Source organism: Protopterus annectens, chromosome 5.part0, assembly GCF_019279795.1.
Source record: "Protopterus annectens isolate FY-2018-M chromosome 5.part0, PAN1.0, whole genome shotgun sequence".
NCBI classification, from domain to species: domain Eukaryota; kingdom Metazoa; phylum Chordata; order Ceratodontiformes; family Protopteridae; genus Protopterus; species Protopterus annectens.
In genome coordinates this window covers 562,304,425-562,323,087 of record NC_056735.1, presented here as the reverse complement: position 1 = coordinate 562,323,087, position 18,663 = coordinate 562,304,425, and positions in this window count along the sequence as shown.

Below are 18,663 nucleotides of genomic sequence, written 5' to 3'. Positions count from 1 at the left end.
ATATATATATATATATATATATATATATATATATATATCTGCTTATATAGATATGTTGTATCTGTTTAGATAATATATTTACACACACACACACACACACACACACACACACACACACACACACACACACACACACACACACACACACACACACACACACACACACACACACACATACATTTAGATGTTGGTATACATTCTCTGTATTGTTGCATGACTTGGCTGGATGATATGTTTCTGAAAACATCAGGTTTATATATATCTGGCATGACTTAGTGTTAAATCACTTTCTCTATGGTGTGCAGGGTCCTGGATTCAAGCCTTGCAGAGGCTGTTTATTTTGTTGCTGGGCAGAACATGGGCCATTGGATACAGAGTGATTAAGGCACTTTATAGCAGTTGTAAGCGGGTTTTCGTGTGTTTGCGTGGAGGTACGCATGGCTAACTTCTGGTTAGACTTTTTTATACTCAGTTAGCTTTTAAATTGCTTAATCTGTGTAGGCAGTGCTTACCCCCGTGCAAACAAGCTTAGACCCACTTACTGCTCCTTAAAACTGCTTACTCTCGGTTACCCCCGCTGTAATTTCTTTAAAAGAAAAGAAAAAAAGGTTAATAGGAAAGTGGTGAAAAAGGGGCACAGAGAGGGAAAGACAGTAGGGAAAATAGCTAGGAATGTGCAGGAAGGGTGCAGGGAAGGTCCATAGCTGCCCATTTCTTCTACAGCAACAGCTGTGCATATACACTGAATTTGGAGGTAGATTTGGACACTCAAACACTGGGAGAAGGGTGAGGACAACAATAATAAGTTGTGATGCCAATTAGACCGGATTACATGTGTCCAGTGGACATGTGTGCGAAATGGACAGCTATGTATGTGGTGAGATATTTTTGTGGGAACAGATTGCCCTTTTTTATAGGTGAGAGTGGGATGTTGGGGAGGTGCAGTAGGTATATATGGGGAGATAGGTTGGGTAGGTTAACAGACAAGACACACAAGACACATACAGAGGAGGTATATGGCACATGTGGGGGTAAACACCTTGATGGGGAGGGGTGTTGGGATATTGGAAGCCCACAAGCCCCCTAGTGGTAACAGTGGAACTGAGGTCTCCACCCATGAGCAGTCACCACTGCACCTTCACAGCCCTGAAGGTGTCTGTGCCGGTGGCTGAGATTCAGAGCCAGGCTGACTCTCCAGTTGTGAGATGCGGCCCTCGAACTGGCATAAAAGATCACCAAACTGCTCGTTGATTGCTCTACGCACCATGACCCCGACTGGCGACAGGTGACAGGTGCCTGTCTGCACCCACTCCTGGAGAGGGTGAGCCCCATCCCCTAAGGCCGTTCCATCCAAAGGTGGTGCAGGACCAATGGACAGGGAGGTCCAGGATTGGGCCCCAGACATGCTGGTGCCCGGTGGCTCAGCCAGCTGAGATGGGACAGGTGGGTCCACTGGGACTGGACTTCCCAAGGCTGCTATAGTGTTTAGATTTCATTGTCATATATGGGTTAGTAATAGTCAACACATTCCAGGGTTAGGTATAACAGCATGCACAGATATTCTCATTAACGCTGACACCAGATAAGGAACAGTTGCATAGCAAACAAAACACATGCATATATGGGACCACAGTGGTAATAAGAACAGCATGCAGGTACGTTGATGGCACCACGCCAACAATGTTGGAATAATTCAATATGGTACATGCATGGGAACCATTAAAATATTTATCAAACAATTGGACATTATCACAGCCAGTGCATACCAGTTGGGGTGGGTATGTTGATTATTGTTGGAGATAAGGTGGGGAGGAGATGTCAATTAACAAGTAGTATATTCCTTTAGTCCACATTATTTTCCTAGTCATGCTGTTATCTGTACCTTACAAGTCTTACTACACTAGCCTATAGCCTTATTTTGGTCAGTGATATTGCTGTTGTCATCATTCCACATGAACTGGTTTTACCTGCAGTATGCACCTCTTACCTGGTATACCTGTGGAGGGAATGTTTGTTAACACTAACTAACTGTTTGCACACATACACCCGGATTCTGGGTTGCTGTTTTGCACTATGCTATCCAACTCTTTCTGCACAGACTCTGGCCATGTGTTGACCACATACTGGTGTGCCTGGACATATCTAGAATATTGCCCTCTTCCACCTTTAGTGACCTGACGCACACATATACATGCTTTCCTACACAGTTATATTATGTAGCACAGTCTGGGCGACAGTGACCAGTGATACTTTTTTATTCAGAGAAACTGAAACACTCACAATCCCCTACAATACCAGGGTGGACAGTACAGGTTCAGCTTATATTGGTCGATATTTCTCAGCACAGTTTTCGTATCCAACTTACCTGTGGGAGCAATGTTTGTTAGCACTACCTGACTGTTACCACACAAAGTTCCATATTACACATTAGTTCATAGATTCATAGGTAGGTACTAGGCTATCTGCCTGAGGGCTTTTATAAGCCTAGCCAAAGTTTGTCGGCTTTCGCCACCACATTGATTAATTAAATGATCTTCTGTCAAGCAGAGCCAATGAAGTGATCCTAGGGGTGTATTTTCTATTACCCATCCACTCATCAAAGTTTCTCTTGAAGAGTGTTAGTGAGGGGCTCTGCCTGATGTAATTTGGAATTTTGTTCTAAAGCATGGGGAGTCTCTGTGACAGGAATCTATCCGTCCAGCATGTTCTATTTATTGTTGTGGTGAAGTTTAGCTCATTAGAGTGCAATGCTCGCATTGACTTGGATTTCTTTAGGTGGAGCATATCCATCAATTCTGAGTTGGACATGGCTTTGTAAGTCAGGCAGAGATCACCTCTAAGTAAGCGATATGCCACTGAGTACAGCTGGAGTTTTCTCAGTTGGGCTGCATAGGACATATGTTTGAGACCAGTAATCCTCTTGGTGAGGTACTTTTGTGGTCTTTCCAACTGTTGAAAGTGTCTTGTGAGGTACATCCCAAATGGGGAAATGCACTCTATGATGGGTCTAATGCGTGACGAGTAGAGGGGCACTATAACCTCTTTATTTTTAGATGCGAACCCTTTAGTAATTAGATGGGCCACATAGAAGGATTTCCTAACTACTATGGCAATATGATTGTCAAAGGAGAGATTACTATCTACCTGGGTCCCCAGATCTCTTATTACCTCTTCTGTATTAAGGGGGCTGCCACCTATGTGGTAACTTGTGGGTGTTTTGTTTTTCCCAAATGGGATGACTATGCATTTTTTGGCATTTAGCTTGAGGCCATGGCTTTGATACCAGGTGTCCATCTCAGTAAGGCCCTTTTGGAAGATGTCTGTGTCAGCCGGAGAGTCAAATATTGCTCCCAGTTTGCAGTCATCAGCAAACTTGGTTAGCCATAGTCCTCCTGTGTTTGCATGTACTTCTGAGAAGTATATGCCCAACAGTAGAGGTCCCAGGACCGAGACTTGCAGGACACCACTTGTGACTGGTTTAGAGTCAGACCTGGAGCTCGCTATTCTTACCATGTGAGTTCTGTCTGTAAGCCAGTTGGCAACTCATCTCATGACGTAGGGGTTTATGTTCAGGCTGGTGAGTTTTTCTGTAATACCCGAGTGGGAAATGGTGTCGAAAGCCTTGGTGAGGTCAAGGTAGAATGTGTGAACCACCTTTCCCTTGTCTATGACCTTGGTGATTGTCTCGAAGAAGTCAACTAGGTTTAGTAGGCATGATCTGCCCTTAACAAAGCTGAACTGGGTCGGGTCAAGTGTTTGGAGGTTCCCAATGTCTTTGTTAATGAGTTCCATGATGATGCACTCCATAGCCTTGCAGACCAGGCTAGTCAGGCTTATGGGGTGATAGTTACCAGGGTCAGTTGTGGCCCCTCCTTTTTGGAGAGGAATAACTGTTGCTGTGTGCCATTCTATGGGCATGTAGCCTGTGGAGAGGCTGAGGTTGAACAGTGTGTTTAGGTGGGGGGTTAGTTTGTTTTGTAGTTCGTGCAAGATCCAGCTTGGGACACCATCTGGTCCCATTGACGCTGTATTTTTGGCTTTTGAAAGGGCTGCTGTCACCTGTGCGTCTGTAATTTTTGGGATACTGCACTTTTCTGGTATTGTTGTGGGCCTTTTTGGAGGTGAGAGGGGGTGAAGTTTGCACTGAATCTATCTGCCAGGATGTTGGCAATATCAGTAGGTTCAGTATATTTTATGCTATTTTTCACTAGTTCAGTGCATGTCTGCGAGTTGCCACTTAGATTCTTAACATAGCTAAAGAAGGCTTTGTGGTTATCTTTTGAATCCTTGGCTATTTTTCTTTCGAAGTTAGCCTTGGATGATTTCATGAGGGACCTCAGTTTCTTACTGATACTGATCAGGGATATCTTTCCTTCTTGGGATTTGATTTTTTTCTGAACTATTTTTCTCCTTCTATTGTATAGCCTGTTTATTGCAGGGATCCACCAAACTGGTTTCCTTCTCTTAGAGGAGTGAGTCTTGGTTTTGCTAGGGATGGCACAATCCATGCATCCTTGTAGGTGCTCATAGAGTGCACTTGTAAAGGTTTCTGCATCTTGGGCAGCACTATCCTTTAGCGTGCGGGCTGTGAAACTTACCACCTCTATCTTAAATAAGGTAAAGTTTGCTTTAGAAAAGTTTTTTACTGTGGTTTCCTTAGTTGTGGGTGGTGGTGGGGTGTGGACATCCAGAGTGATTAGTTTATGGTCTGATCTAACCAGTGATGGGTTGACCTCCGGTGTGGAACACCTGTCACCCATGTTGGTGATGACCAGGTCCAATATGGTTTCACCTTTGGTAGGGGAGTCTACCAGCTGATCCAGGTCATTTGAGTTGATGAATTCCAGGAAGCGCTGGGCCTGGGAATTTGTACTTGAGTAGTTTTCCCAGTGAATGGTAGGGTCATTGAAATCACCCAATATCATGGTGTTTGGTAGGACCTTCATGTTTTCCAGTGTCTCCAGAAAGGTGGAGTGGTGGTCCTGGGTCATGGAGGGAGATCTGTAGCAGGCCACAATTTGCATTTCAGATTTGCCCGATGTTAGTTGCACATGGATGATCTCAGAGGTATCATGCTGCACCACAAACCTGGAGGTGTAGGTATCCTTGATGAATATGGATACACCTCCTCATTTGTGTTTCGGTCCGTGTTCTGTGGCCATGAGTTGTAGCCTGGTAGTGCTGAGGTGCTCTCTGGAGCCTTGATCCAGGTTTCAGTTACTGCACAGATGTCGATGTTTTCCATACTGAGGAGTGCTTTGAGCGTGTGCATTTTGAGATTTAAACTCCTGGCGTTAAATAGCATAGCCCTCAGTTTTTTTGTTAATTGTGCTGTTTAGGGAGGTGAGTTTGACTTTTGACTCTTGCCTAAAAAAGGCCCTATAGGGGCAGCAAGAGCTTGGCCAGTATTCAAAAGCCTAGGGATGACAGGTGCAAGCCATCTCTTGTGAAGCAACACGGCTTGTCGAGCATGTCGTCCCAGGCTGACAGACACTGGATCCCCTTTGAATGACACCAGAAGCTTAGCCAATTGTTGAAATTGATCATTTTTTCTTTATACTGATTAATCATTCTTGGTTAGGGCAGGATGCTACTCAGGGTCAGTATCATACCAACCTGGGCTACATGATCAGAGAGCTCTTACATTTATCTTTTCATTTATTCCAGGGAGGTACGTCTCAGATCATTCACACCAACATGAACAATGACAGAGTCATGTTTGGACTTGTTCTGGAGTGACCTGAGTGCTTGTGTTATGTGGCAGATTCTGGCTTCTGACAGGTAGCTAACAGTATCCTTCTGCTTGTCCAGCCTAGTGAGTGGGACATCAGTGTGCCTGACTATGGAGTCTCCTATTACTAGTTTGTTAGGTATGTTATTTCGCCTTAAGAGCTGTGATTGTGTGGCACACTGATTTTGTGTTTTATGTGTTGTCTGGTTTGTGACAGGAAGTGCAGGTTGTTTGGGTGTCTGCTTTGGAGGTCTCTGATGCTTTTGCAGGTTTTTATTTAGAGACTGGGAGTATAATGTTGTGTATTTATGTGTATTATTTACCAGTGCTCTTTTAGTAGGTCTGTGTGCAGCTGGAGTTGTGGTGCAAGTGTTAACCTTCTCCTCTTGATTGTCTGTTCCAGTCTTGGGTCGAGACAGCTTAGCTTCCAGTTTGGCTGTATAATTGCATCTCTCGCATATGTTAGTGCTTTGTGGTAGAAGGAGAGGGTTGTCTGTGTACATGAGGCAGTTGCAACATTGCCTCAGGATACCCAGATTCTCCAGCTGGACTGGAGAGTGCACCTGAAGTTGCCCTTTGGTCATGCCTGAATAGTAGGGTGAGCTGCTTAGTCGCTTGGTTGGTGAGGGGTGAATAAAGAGCCTTGCACTGCTGGGCAATCAGTGTCAGGGTATATTAGTGCTTGCTATTAGGTCTGAGCAAGTGCTGGGCTGTAAGATGCTTTTTGAGTGCTTAGGTGGAGAGTTAAACTAGTTTCAAGGGAAAAACTGAAGAGGAGACTTAGTGGAGCCAGGAATAATTTAACCATATCTAACCGGCACTGCCCGGTGCGCAAAACCGTGCAAATGATTTTTTTTAGTAGGGAAATGAAAGAGATAGAAATTAGCCCAAAATTACCAATAAACTGCTAACTTCTGGTCTCAAACCACTCCTCCAGGGACAGATAGGTTGCTCAAAGCTCCCCTCTCTCATAGGTGAACAGAGAAACTTCCTTCTATCCAAGTAAGGTATGGGCAACTCAGAAACTAGTATCACAGCCCTGAATTCAGCACTATCTTGAAAACTGGACTATATTAGCTTAGAAAGGTGGGAAATAAGGAATTTCTTTTTTTTTTTTTGAAAAGATATTGCAAAAACAGTAAAAAAATACACTTAAAACAGCTTTAAATGACTACAAACAATTAGAAAAGGCTATTGCACTTTAGTGTGTAGCCTACAACAGTTAAACAAATTATTTAAACAAAAACAACTTTTTAAAAGTGCAAGCAGCCAAATAAGTACAATATGTGAAAAAAAAAACAAGCTTTTAAATCACAATAAATGCTGGAAAATCTGAGTTTAGGTGGAAAACAGTTAAGTACAACAGGAAAGTACAGAAAAATGATACGTAATCACTCCAAAGTCTCTCTCCTAAGCTAGAAGGTTTGTATCAGTTTAAGGCTTTCTAGTGCTACCCAGTAGGATAGTTACAGGAAAGATGGGAAACAAGTGCAGATGTGGTCTTTTAAACCAGAAAGTTGAAAGAGACGGACAAACTGTCCAAATGGTCAATAAACTACAATTTCTGGGCCAAGAACCTCTCCTCTCATGGTAGACAGGCTACCTAGTGCTTACCACTCCCACTGATAAGCTAGAAGGCTTTCCTCCAACACAGAAAGGCTTGCAGGGCTCAGAAGCTTACCAACAGTCCTGGATACAGCAACTCTGTATCTGGACTAGGCTAGTTACAGGAAAGGTGGGAAACAAGCACAAGTGTGGCTTTTAAACCAGAACATTGAAAGAGATGGAAAAAAAACTGCCAATAGCTACAATTTCTGGGCCAGGAACCACTCCTCTTGTGGTAGATAGGCTACCTAATACTTACCACTACCACTGATAAGCTAGAAGGTTTCCCTCCAACACAGAAAGGCTTGGGGAGCTCTGGAAAACAGCAAATCTGTACCTGGACTAGACTAGTTACAGGAAAGGTGGCAAGTTGAAAAAGATGGAAAACTGCCCAAATGGCCAAATAAACTACTATTTCCTGGCCAAAACTCACTCTTCCCATGGAGGATAGCTACCTAGTGCTTACCACTCCCAGTGATAAGCTAGAAGGCTTTCCTCCAACACAGAAAGGCTTGGGGGCTCAGAAGCTTACTAACAATGCTGGATACAGCAACTCTGTAATTGGACTAAGCTAGTTATAGGAAAGGCAGGAAACAGGCACAAGTGCGGCTTTCAAACCAGAAAGTTGAAAGAGATGGAAAAAAGCTGCTCAAACAGCCAATAGCTACAATTTCTGAGCCAGGGACCACTCCTCTTGTGGTAGATAGGCTACCTGATGCTTACCACTCCCACTGATAAGCTAGAAGGCTTCCCTCCAACACGGAAAGGCTTGGGGGGCTCAGAAGCTTACAAAGAGTCCTGGATACAGTAAATCTGTACCTGGACTAGACTAGTAACAAGAAAGGCAGGAAACAAGCGCAAACACAGGCTTTTAAATCAGAAGGTTGAAAGATATGGAAAAGCTTCCCAAACGGCCAATAAATTATAATTTCTGGGCCAGAAGCCACTCCTCCAGTGGTAGATAGGTTACCTAGTGCTTACCACTCCCACTGATAAGCTAGAAGGCTTTTCTCCAACACAGAAGGGCTTTTGGGGCTCAGAAGCTTACCAACAGTCCTGGATGCAGCAAATCTGTACCTGGATTACACTAGTTATAGGAAAGGCGGGGACCAAACACAAAATGGGCTTTTAACCAGAAAGTAGAAAAAGGTGGAAAAACTGCCCAAATGGCCAAAGGACTACAATTTCAGGGCCAAAACCCACTCTTCCCATGGTAGGTAGGCTACCTAGTGCCTATTATTATTATGCCAATTAGTATTATGCGCATACATCTCACTCTGTTATTGTACACACTCTGGTCACAGCTTGACAACATGGGAGTGTAGATAGGCCATACTTGAAATATTACTCTCCCAACAGTTTCGGGGGTTGCTACAGTGACAGGTGTGTTCTCATGATGGTTGACAATCGCTTGTATTCCCTGTTTGCTGGCTATACATCTGGGATCATCCCACAGACTTACCAGGGGGACAGGGGGACAGGCAGTAGATATGGGCACATATATTGGACATTCTGGCCACATGTGTACAGGTTTGGGGTATGAATCTGTATGCAGTCTACTTCCACTCCCAGGATTCAGATCATGACTGTGTCTGCTACTACTTAAACACTGTCCATCACAGTTGTGTCTGCTATATTGATATTGCTATATATCTCCAATCTGCTTTCTGTCTTATTAATCCCCTGTACTTATGCATTATGTCCTTGTATAACAACACTCTTATACAGAATTCCTAGACAGTTATATGATGTAGGACAGTGTGGGTGACAGTGATGTGTAATATATTTCCGGGCTCAGTGTTGGTATCTGACAGACCTGTGGGAAGAATGTTTATTAGCACTACCTGAATGTTCCCACACACAGTACCAGGTTCCACATTACTATTATGCACATACATCTCACTCTGTTACTGTACACACTCTGACCACAACTTAACAATTTGGGGTGTAAATGGGACATATGTGGCTTCATAGTCATATAAGGTATTGGGGAGTTGCTAGTGTGTCAGGTTTGTTGTCATAGATGTGTGTCAATCAGTTGTATTCCCTGTTTGCTGCCTATATGTCTGGGGTCATTCCACTGATTTCCCAAGGGGACAGGTTGATAGGCAATAGATATGGGCCACATTAATAGACATTCTGGACATATTGTACAGTTGTGGGGTATGATTCTGTATGCAGACTACTGCCACTGGCAGGATTCAAACCCTGACTGTGTGTGCTAAAAAAACATCAGTTCACCTCTCAGTTGCATGTGCCATTTGTTTTTTGTTGTCTGCATTTTCCCTGTTTACTGTCTATGTACCTCTCAGTTGTACTAAATGGCCTCTGGAGATTACACCTGTCATATACGGGCATTTCTACACATTCAATTTATGGTGCATGGTGTGGGTAACAGTGCTTAATACTGCAGTACTATTACATGATTGCAAATCTACATTACCATATGATACCAGAATATACACATGCAGTCCAGTAGTTAGACCTGTTTTGTCAGGATATTACACTTTTATTGACATACAAACAATATGAGACTCTTCCTGACATATTCTGTAGTTTATGCAGTACTTGCCTTGAACAATACAGGTTTTATACTAGCAATTAATTTACTACTATTTTTATTTTTATTTCCTATGACAGTAAAAGCATGAGTATTACTGACCTGCCTCGTGTCGCAACCAGGCCAGGCAGCTGATGTGGGCCTCCTGGTTCGCAGCCTGTTCTGTTATAGCTGTGTGGGACATAAGAGGAATATTTAGCCATACCTATCCATGATATACCTGAGCTGGCACTTATTACACACATACTGGGGTGATACTTACACATGGCGTAACATCTCCTTATGCTCTAGCCTCTTGGAGCCACTCCTCCAAGAGGTCCCCCTTCTGCCGCTTCAGGTCGGCATAGTGGTGCCTAACCTGCTCACCAGTTCGGGGTATGCCAGTGGCATCATGGGTGAGATGGTCCCAAGCTTCCACCTTATATTGAGAGCACTGGTACTGGCCCTGCAGCAGTCTCCATGCATAGTCTTTAACTAGGATTCCAGCCATGACCTTGGACTCCTGGATGCACCAGCGCTGCACCTGGAAGTGCACTCCTTCTCCCCTTACTGCCATAGTGCTTGCAAGGGGAAGCTACAACCTGTTATGAGATGTATTCCTGCCTCTTGGGTTTAAGTAGGGCCAACTTCCTGCACTTTTCTGTGACTGGCCAGTTTTGAAAAGGCTAAGCTATGGGCAAACCTGCTTAATTAAGGTTGGCATTGTTTAAAGTGGTATACCACTGAGCACTAAGAGTTAGCTGGTCTACACATTGCTCACACCTCCTAAGCTGGCCTGTGCAATGGTTAGCATTGCTTACATTAGACCTTCATTATAATGCCTTTCTAGCATTGTGTTATTATTCATTACACCGTATATGTATGCCTGGTATCCCTGATTGATGTGCACGTACACTCTGTGGGGTCCTTGTGTTTTATTGGAGACTTCAGCACTCTATTACAATTACACCTCACTTCTGGGCTTACTGCTCTATTCCAGTTCACGTATTTACATTATGTAGTGGGTTATGGCACATATGACTGTATACTGATGCCTTTCACAGGTTCAGTTTGGTTGTACTATGGTGAGGACATGTTTACTACTATCTCCTTCTGATGTACTTCTGTGATGGCTTGGTTGATAACTACTGGGACTATGGTGTATAGGGTCTTGGGTTTGAGACCTGCATGGCTGTTTATTTTGTTGATGGGCAGAACATCGTCCGTTTGATACAGAGTGATTAAGGCACTTCTGAGCAGTTGTAAGTGGGTTTCCACGATGGTAAGCATTGCTGACCTGCCATTACATCTGCTTACAGAGAGTTAGCTTTAGAATTGCTTAGCCAGTGTAGGCATTGCTTACCCCCATGCAAACACACTTACACCCGCTTACTAGTGCTTAAATATGTTTACCGCTGCTTATTTGTGCTTAAACCTGCTTACTAGTGCCTTATTCATTATGACACTGACACTTCACATGTGCATTTCCTGCAGTACTCCAGTTCATAACTATATGTTATTTAGTGGGTTTTGCAACAAAAATATTGCTCATAACGTGCTTTGCCATGTAAAATAGAATGTACTGCAGTGGGACTGGAACCAGGAATGCCTGTTTGTTAGGCAAATGATCTGCCCACTACACTATTGCTGTGCTGTTTAACTTGAATATATCTTCCTTATTATCCTCTTCAGCCTTTTAAACTGCTTTAACTGTAGCTAAGCGATGGGCACACATGCGCACCTACGGTTAACTTCAATCAGATTTGTAAAAAAAAATAATAAAAGGGTTTCTTCATTTTATTTATATGTACTGCTGCTGTTGTACACATGGGGGACTGTTGTTGGGGATATGCGGTCACCTATGAGCGGTCTTGCTCATTTCTTACCCCTTTCTGCTGTTCTACATTGCAGGGGCGTGTTTATTCTGAGAGCTCTGCTCTCAGACACAGCCCCTGCACTCTTACACGCTCCATGTAATCCTAGCAGCTCGGGCAGCGCGTCTTATTAATATGCATGGCACGCTGCCATCCTGCTCCTAAACAGGCGCTTCTGTGCAGGACTAAGCTAGTCTTGCATGGAAGTTTAGTAAATCCGGGTGATTATTTAGAAGAGTGTGTTTTTTAGCCATTAACCTAGTGATCTCCTTTGAACATATGAACCTGTGATATGTCATCAACAGACTGGAATAAGGCAATGTTCTCGACTGGTTATACTGATGAGCCATGCCTCATAATTGTTGTCTGTCTTTACTGTTAAGTTGTAGGGAGGATTAATAAATGTTTTAAAGTATTAGCTGCAATGGCCTGTGGGCTGAATGGCCAAGTTTCATTAGATACCAGCTACTATGGCTTAAGATGTTCCCAAGAAACATTCCATGTATTTATATATATTTATGCAATGAGCTCATTATATGGTTTAATGTGGTATATTTCTGTGCAAAAATGTATGCAATGTATTTAATATGTACAAAGTATAATTTCAAATGATAATTGAGTGTCTAAATTATATTTTTAGTGGTCCTCCAAATAACTCGGGGGGTAATATGACAGTCAGTTGTGATTATGCTGTTTATGGCAAGGAAATAGTGCAAAAGCTAGTAAATTCTTGAACAACATGTTAATTACTGCATGATTTTCATAACTCTTTTTATATGTTTATAGTCTTATGTGAAAAGCTAAGGTAAGAATGTCATATGATTAAAGTAAAAAAAAAATGTTTTGGAGTTCTGTTGGAATGTAAGTTAAAACGTTCAGGTTATCAATGTTCTGTACAAATAATTTCTAAATAAAATGAATAAATCAGTGTTATATAAAGCAAAACACTAAAAGGCATTGTTAAAGTATAGTTTTGAATACATATTATTGCTTTCACTCACTTTCTTGTTTTATTCTGTAAAAAATGTAAGACTATGCCTTTTAGATTATTATTTAGAAATTATTTAGCATTTATATTAAATAACACAAATATAACTACATTGTGCACCTCTAATTTGTACTAATTACTTCAGCATGTGCTGTAATTCTGTTTCAGGGAAATAGTTTTAAATGTGCCTACATCTGGATTATTTTTGAAGACTAGCTATATTACAACAATTTAACAGAAGCCATTATTTGACTTTAGATCAAATGAAAGCAAAGGTCTAATGGAAGGGCACACTTAAAGTGTAACTTGAACCATTCACATTTTCACAGTAGAGTTGACAAAAAAGATTTTATCTTTTGTCTTAAGCAAACTGACGTAAGAATTTTCAGTTCTAACCTTTTCTGGATGTGTGTATACAGGATGGAGTTGTCAAAGTCGGAGAGGGTAGAAAGCATGAAGAAGAGAGATAGAGAGATTGGCTATCTAAGTGAAGAGGAAAACTTGGAGACGGAAAGCTTCAATAATTTAAAGGGATTTTCCAGATACAAAATGATGCTCCATATGGATGGAGTTCTGGGCAATTACTGACTCTGTTTGTGTATGTTCTTACTGCAGCCTAGCAAGTCTAAAATCTAACAACAGTATAATTTATGAAGTGTTAAAAAATACATGCAATTTAGATGTATGGATAAGAAATGTGGTTAAAGCATTTAATTCCTCATTGTTTTTATTTGGTTGATGTCACAATAGACGAAATATGTGATAATCTCTTAGTTATAAGGATGGCTTTTTGAAAAAAAAATATTTGTAGATGTGCCAGAATTTAGTGCTCCACTATAATAGCAACAATAAAATATCTCATATAAACTCATATAGAAATATCCCATAAAATCAACCTGACAAATGGGTTCAAACCCTAAACTGGTGTTTGCATCACAAATGTCAGAGGTCACATCCAGTGTTGACATCAATTAGACCAGATGGAACTACAAATGCAAAGGAGTTCCAAATTAAATCTGCAACATGTGCTGAGATAGAATAGTTAAGACTTCAAATAAACCTAAGTTTCCTGAATTAATAAGTAAATGGTAGAGAAAAAGGAAGAAATATGAGATGCTGAAACAACTTTGACAGAGGGAAATTCATCATGCAAGAAAACTGTTTATCATGTAGGCAATAAAGCTATATATAAAAATTATAATGATGGAGTTTGAATGAGCATAACATGACACTTCAGAAATGCATTTATTTATGTTAAATTAATATTTTTTCTTAAAAAATAAATATATATTATAAGCAAAGAAGGTAAGACCTACATATGGGAAGTAATTATATGTATGTGCATTTTTATACATATGTATAAATATAATTATTGCAGAGGTTATTTATAAATGTACACACACACACACACACACACACACACACACACACACACATGTGTATATATAGATATAGATATATGAAAAGATATGCATACTGTGTGGTATGCATGCACATTATTTACAGCCATATCTCAAATCTGTATCAATATCGGTCAAATGTTGCACAAAATGATGTTGTACTCTTACTACTCTGAAAACATGACTCTATCAGATATTCACACTCCTCAGTAGAAAAGGTATAGTGGAGGGAGACCTACTGTTGGTCACAGGATATATGAATAAGATGCAGACAAACCTAAAAACTTTTGAATTCAGAGGAAGGTAAGAAATTGAATACTATTTTCCTCACTTTCTACCTCTTCTTCATGTTGGTGCAAAATATCTGCATTTCCCTCTTCCTCACTCACTCCTTTTTTAACATGTTGGTGGAAGATACAGCTATAGATACTAATACAGATATAGAAGTTTGTATGTGTGTGTGTGTGTGTGTGTGTGTGTGTGTGTGTGTGTGTGTGTGTGTGCGTGTGTACTTCAGGTGTGTGCAGACTTGCCCCTTTGCATCTTTGCACTTTATCATTTTGAGAATGTTGATGATTTGTCTAGTGAACAAAGAAAGGTCTAGATGTTTTGAGGTTGAATAGTCATGCATCAATTAAATGCAATGGGCCTGTTCATAGTGGATCCCATAATGCATTATATCAAAGTGACTGCTATGTCCATTTGGAGTATACAAGGCTTCCTACATTTGTAATTACAAAAAATGGCATTATCATCTGTATAATATTTCAGATGGAATTATTTAGTCTCTTCATATTTTATCTAGCATTTTCAAAATCTGCAAAAGAGTATGTCTTCAGACCCGAAGTTATATTTAAAATGCAAGGCATTTTTCTTTGACGTTTATGTTATTTTAATATAATATGAATGCTTTATTAAAAATTCTTTCTTGATGCCTAAAATTCTAAACTTTGAAATTGTAAATGTCAGTGTCTGCATTATACAGTTTGTTGAATATAACTTTTAATTACGTTTTAAGGATTGTGGCATTCCAAAGACAATCTGCTGGGGATTGTCTGCATTTCTTACCTCTATCCATCAGGTCAATACTCTCCTCCCATCCTTCAAAACCATTGAGAAAGTTTTCCTAGCCAAAATTTGGCTCGGTTCTTCCTCAACACCGGGATAAACTAAGTCCGTGATTGAGGACAACTAAACTACCTATTCATATCTTACATCACCTTACTCTCCCTTCTTCACTACCTTCCTTATTTCCATCAATTTCTCTCTCCTGGATTTCTCTCTAAATATACCATAAGCCTGCTTTTTTTCTCACTTTGAAATGCAATTCCTGTTTCTGTTATGCTAACTTACCTTTAATATCTCTATAAACTGGCTAAAATTTCTCTAACTATTAAATCACTGTCCTATAACTTATCTATCCTTAACCAGTGTTTTCATACTATGTCTAATTTGATATTGCTACTTTTAAAGACTGTAAAATTATTATGCTTAAAATGTTTTTTAATACTTCGGAGTTTTTCTCCATGAGCCTCGTCTGAAAATTGGCTCCTATCCAGGTTGAATTTCTCGGTAATCAAATGGCAATAATTAAATAAATAAATCATCTTCCTACCATAGCATCAGATACTGCTCAGTCCTAATTTCTTTAACCTAGAAAGAAAAAACAGGGGGAAGTGGGCTTCCTACCATTACAAGTTCCATGCTCCACTGTTCTAAAATTGAATGGCAAACTTCATTGTGATGGGAGGGAGTGCTTTTCAATTGCCAGCAACAAGGGGCTGAAACACTCATGACCTTTTTAAATATTAAATTATCTCACTTCCCAAGGTTAGCATTATATTGCAACCAGTACCAAAGACAGAATATGCAGCTCCCACTTATTGATTCCATGTTTACAACTGTCTGTAAGTTCACCTCATAACTCACTATATAAAACTATGTACTTCACAAGATTTATACTCCCCAGTCAGATCTGCAAGAGCCAGCAAGTCTACTTAAACAAACAAACAAACTTTATTCTTTGCCACCTACCCCAAGCACAACAACGACATCAATTTGCATTGTGGATATTTTTATTGTTCAAACAAAATTACAACAGCAATAACAGAAAACATATGTGCAAAAACAGACATCAATAAATGTTCTTCCCTGACAGGCATATTAACATACTGCTCACCTGTCTGTAGACAATAAATACTAGCATGAATTACAAAACATTCACTCTCCATATGATAATTTCCCAAGAGCAGTGCCTTATACTGCTTACTTCTAAATCCTTTGACAAAGAAAGGAAATAGCAGGGAAGTGGGCTGCTCAACATCAGAAAACCTAAGCTGAGTCTCTGTCACAAAAGCCAAAATGCACTAATAATCAACAAAACTAATAATAAATCTTCTATATTCACTTAATGATTAATAAAATGCATGGTAGTCTTCATTGACCTTGCTCTTCTGCAATATAAACATGGTATGATAGATGACCAAATAACACAAGCTCTTGGATACCACTGTTTAGTCAATAATAAATCATATATAATTACTGAATATGTACTTATCGAAAGCAACCTGCACCTAGGAATCACAGATAAGTCTTTAACCCCTCCCCAAATGTAATGTGGATTACAAACTTTTAACAAATTATCATTAACAATTAATAATAATTGTAACCAACACATTCTTCTAAATTCTTTCCACAGGACATTCCACTGCCTAAGATAGAGGCCCAGAAAAACTCCCGAGGTCTAACAGCAGTTTGCTTAGCTACACAAAATATGTAGGAATTACCTAGAATGACCACCTATATGCTGATGTCAACCCCTAGTCCTTTGCAGCTGGGGTGGCTAATCCCTTCACCCAAACCAAGCTACACTGCTTACTGCCTAACCAAACTGCCAACAATGAACCACATATCTTACTCACACATAGCGATTGTTCTCTAACTGGCAACCTTCCCACAAACTAAGAAAACACTGACAATGCAGAACAATAAATTTGCTTAGTATCATTTGCCTAGAACTGCTGTTCCAATCAACCTGCTCGAAGCTGCAAGTTCTCCATGTCTCTCCTAGACTTGCCAAGGCTGTGCTTCTGCATGTAGTACAGCAGCCTGAAACCTGGAAAACTGAAATCAGGACAAACTATCAATGCAGATATTAAGTGTCCATGGAATATGCAGAGCAGATATTGACAAAATGATCTTAAAAATGTGCAAAACCAGCTTCCATAGCAACATCTATGCCCCATGACATCTTGCAGACTCTTTTGGTCAGTACCTGACCCACAGTTTCATTACTGAAATGGAATACCACCTTCTTGTTAGATAATTCCTTCTGTCAAATTATATTTAACTAAATGGGCATTATTTCCAAAACCTTGCTGGTTTCCTCAACTTCCCTGCCCAGTGTTCTATTCAAGGTATGGTAAACCACCTAGAATAGGCTCCCATGCCTAAGCTCCATGCTGCATTAATGTACAGCTGCATATTATCTGAGGATAGCACATATTCCTGCCACATAGCTGCACCATTAAAGTGATACAAAAACTTCTGTCACATCACCAAATCTTCCTTGACTGTTTTGGACACTCTCACTCTCTGATGCTTTTTATTTCCTCCTTTTGAATGGTTTGCTACTGATGTCCTGCATGCAAAATCAAATAAACCTAATAGTTCCATAATTTCCCTTACTATAGCCATAGAAGCACATAATGATCTACTAATCTTTCTCTCAACTCACCTAACTTATACTGCAGCAGCTCAAAGTGACCCTCTTTGGCATCCACTAATTAACTCAAAAAGTGATCAATTTAGCAGGGCCTTCTAGGTTATCCCGGGGAAAAGAAACACCAGAGTCATTATATGACTCAAAACAACACTGAGCACTGGATTCAACATCTTCTTTACCCTCACCAAGCAAAAGGAAAAAACATTGCTTTATCAAAATAAAACTTATTAAACTGAGACATAACCAATTTATGCCCAGTCTGCTGATGGAATGATAGCAACCAAAATGTTGCCGTAGTTTCTAGCTTCACCTGTCCAAGATTTCTAAATGACTTAATCAACTACATTGCTGCATCCATTAATACTTACACATCTTCTCCCACATCCCTGTCAATATGATCATTCACTGACTTCCCTTCAGGGAATGAAAGGTGATGAATTTGTTGGTATGACCCAGTTTCTTCTTGAAAACCAAATGCAGTCATGAGACTCTTTAATTATCAAATGGTAAACAATTTAAAGGGCCCATGACTTTACTTGTCTGCACTTCTTTATCTAACAACCTTTGCACAATAGCCTCAATCCCTCTAACTGACCATAAACTGTTACAAACTCATTTACTACCTTATCCTGTAGACCAAAATGAAAACCCCATCATAAATAATGCTACAGGCTCCAAAGCTACCATCTTATTTGGGTAATCCTTCAAAAATTGCTCAGTCTTTCTATTCTAATAGGGTAGTGTTTTGGCCAGCTTACTCACCCAGCCCCAAAATGGCAACCTGCCCTTGTTACCCCTAAAT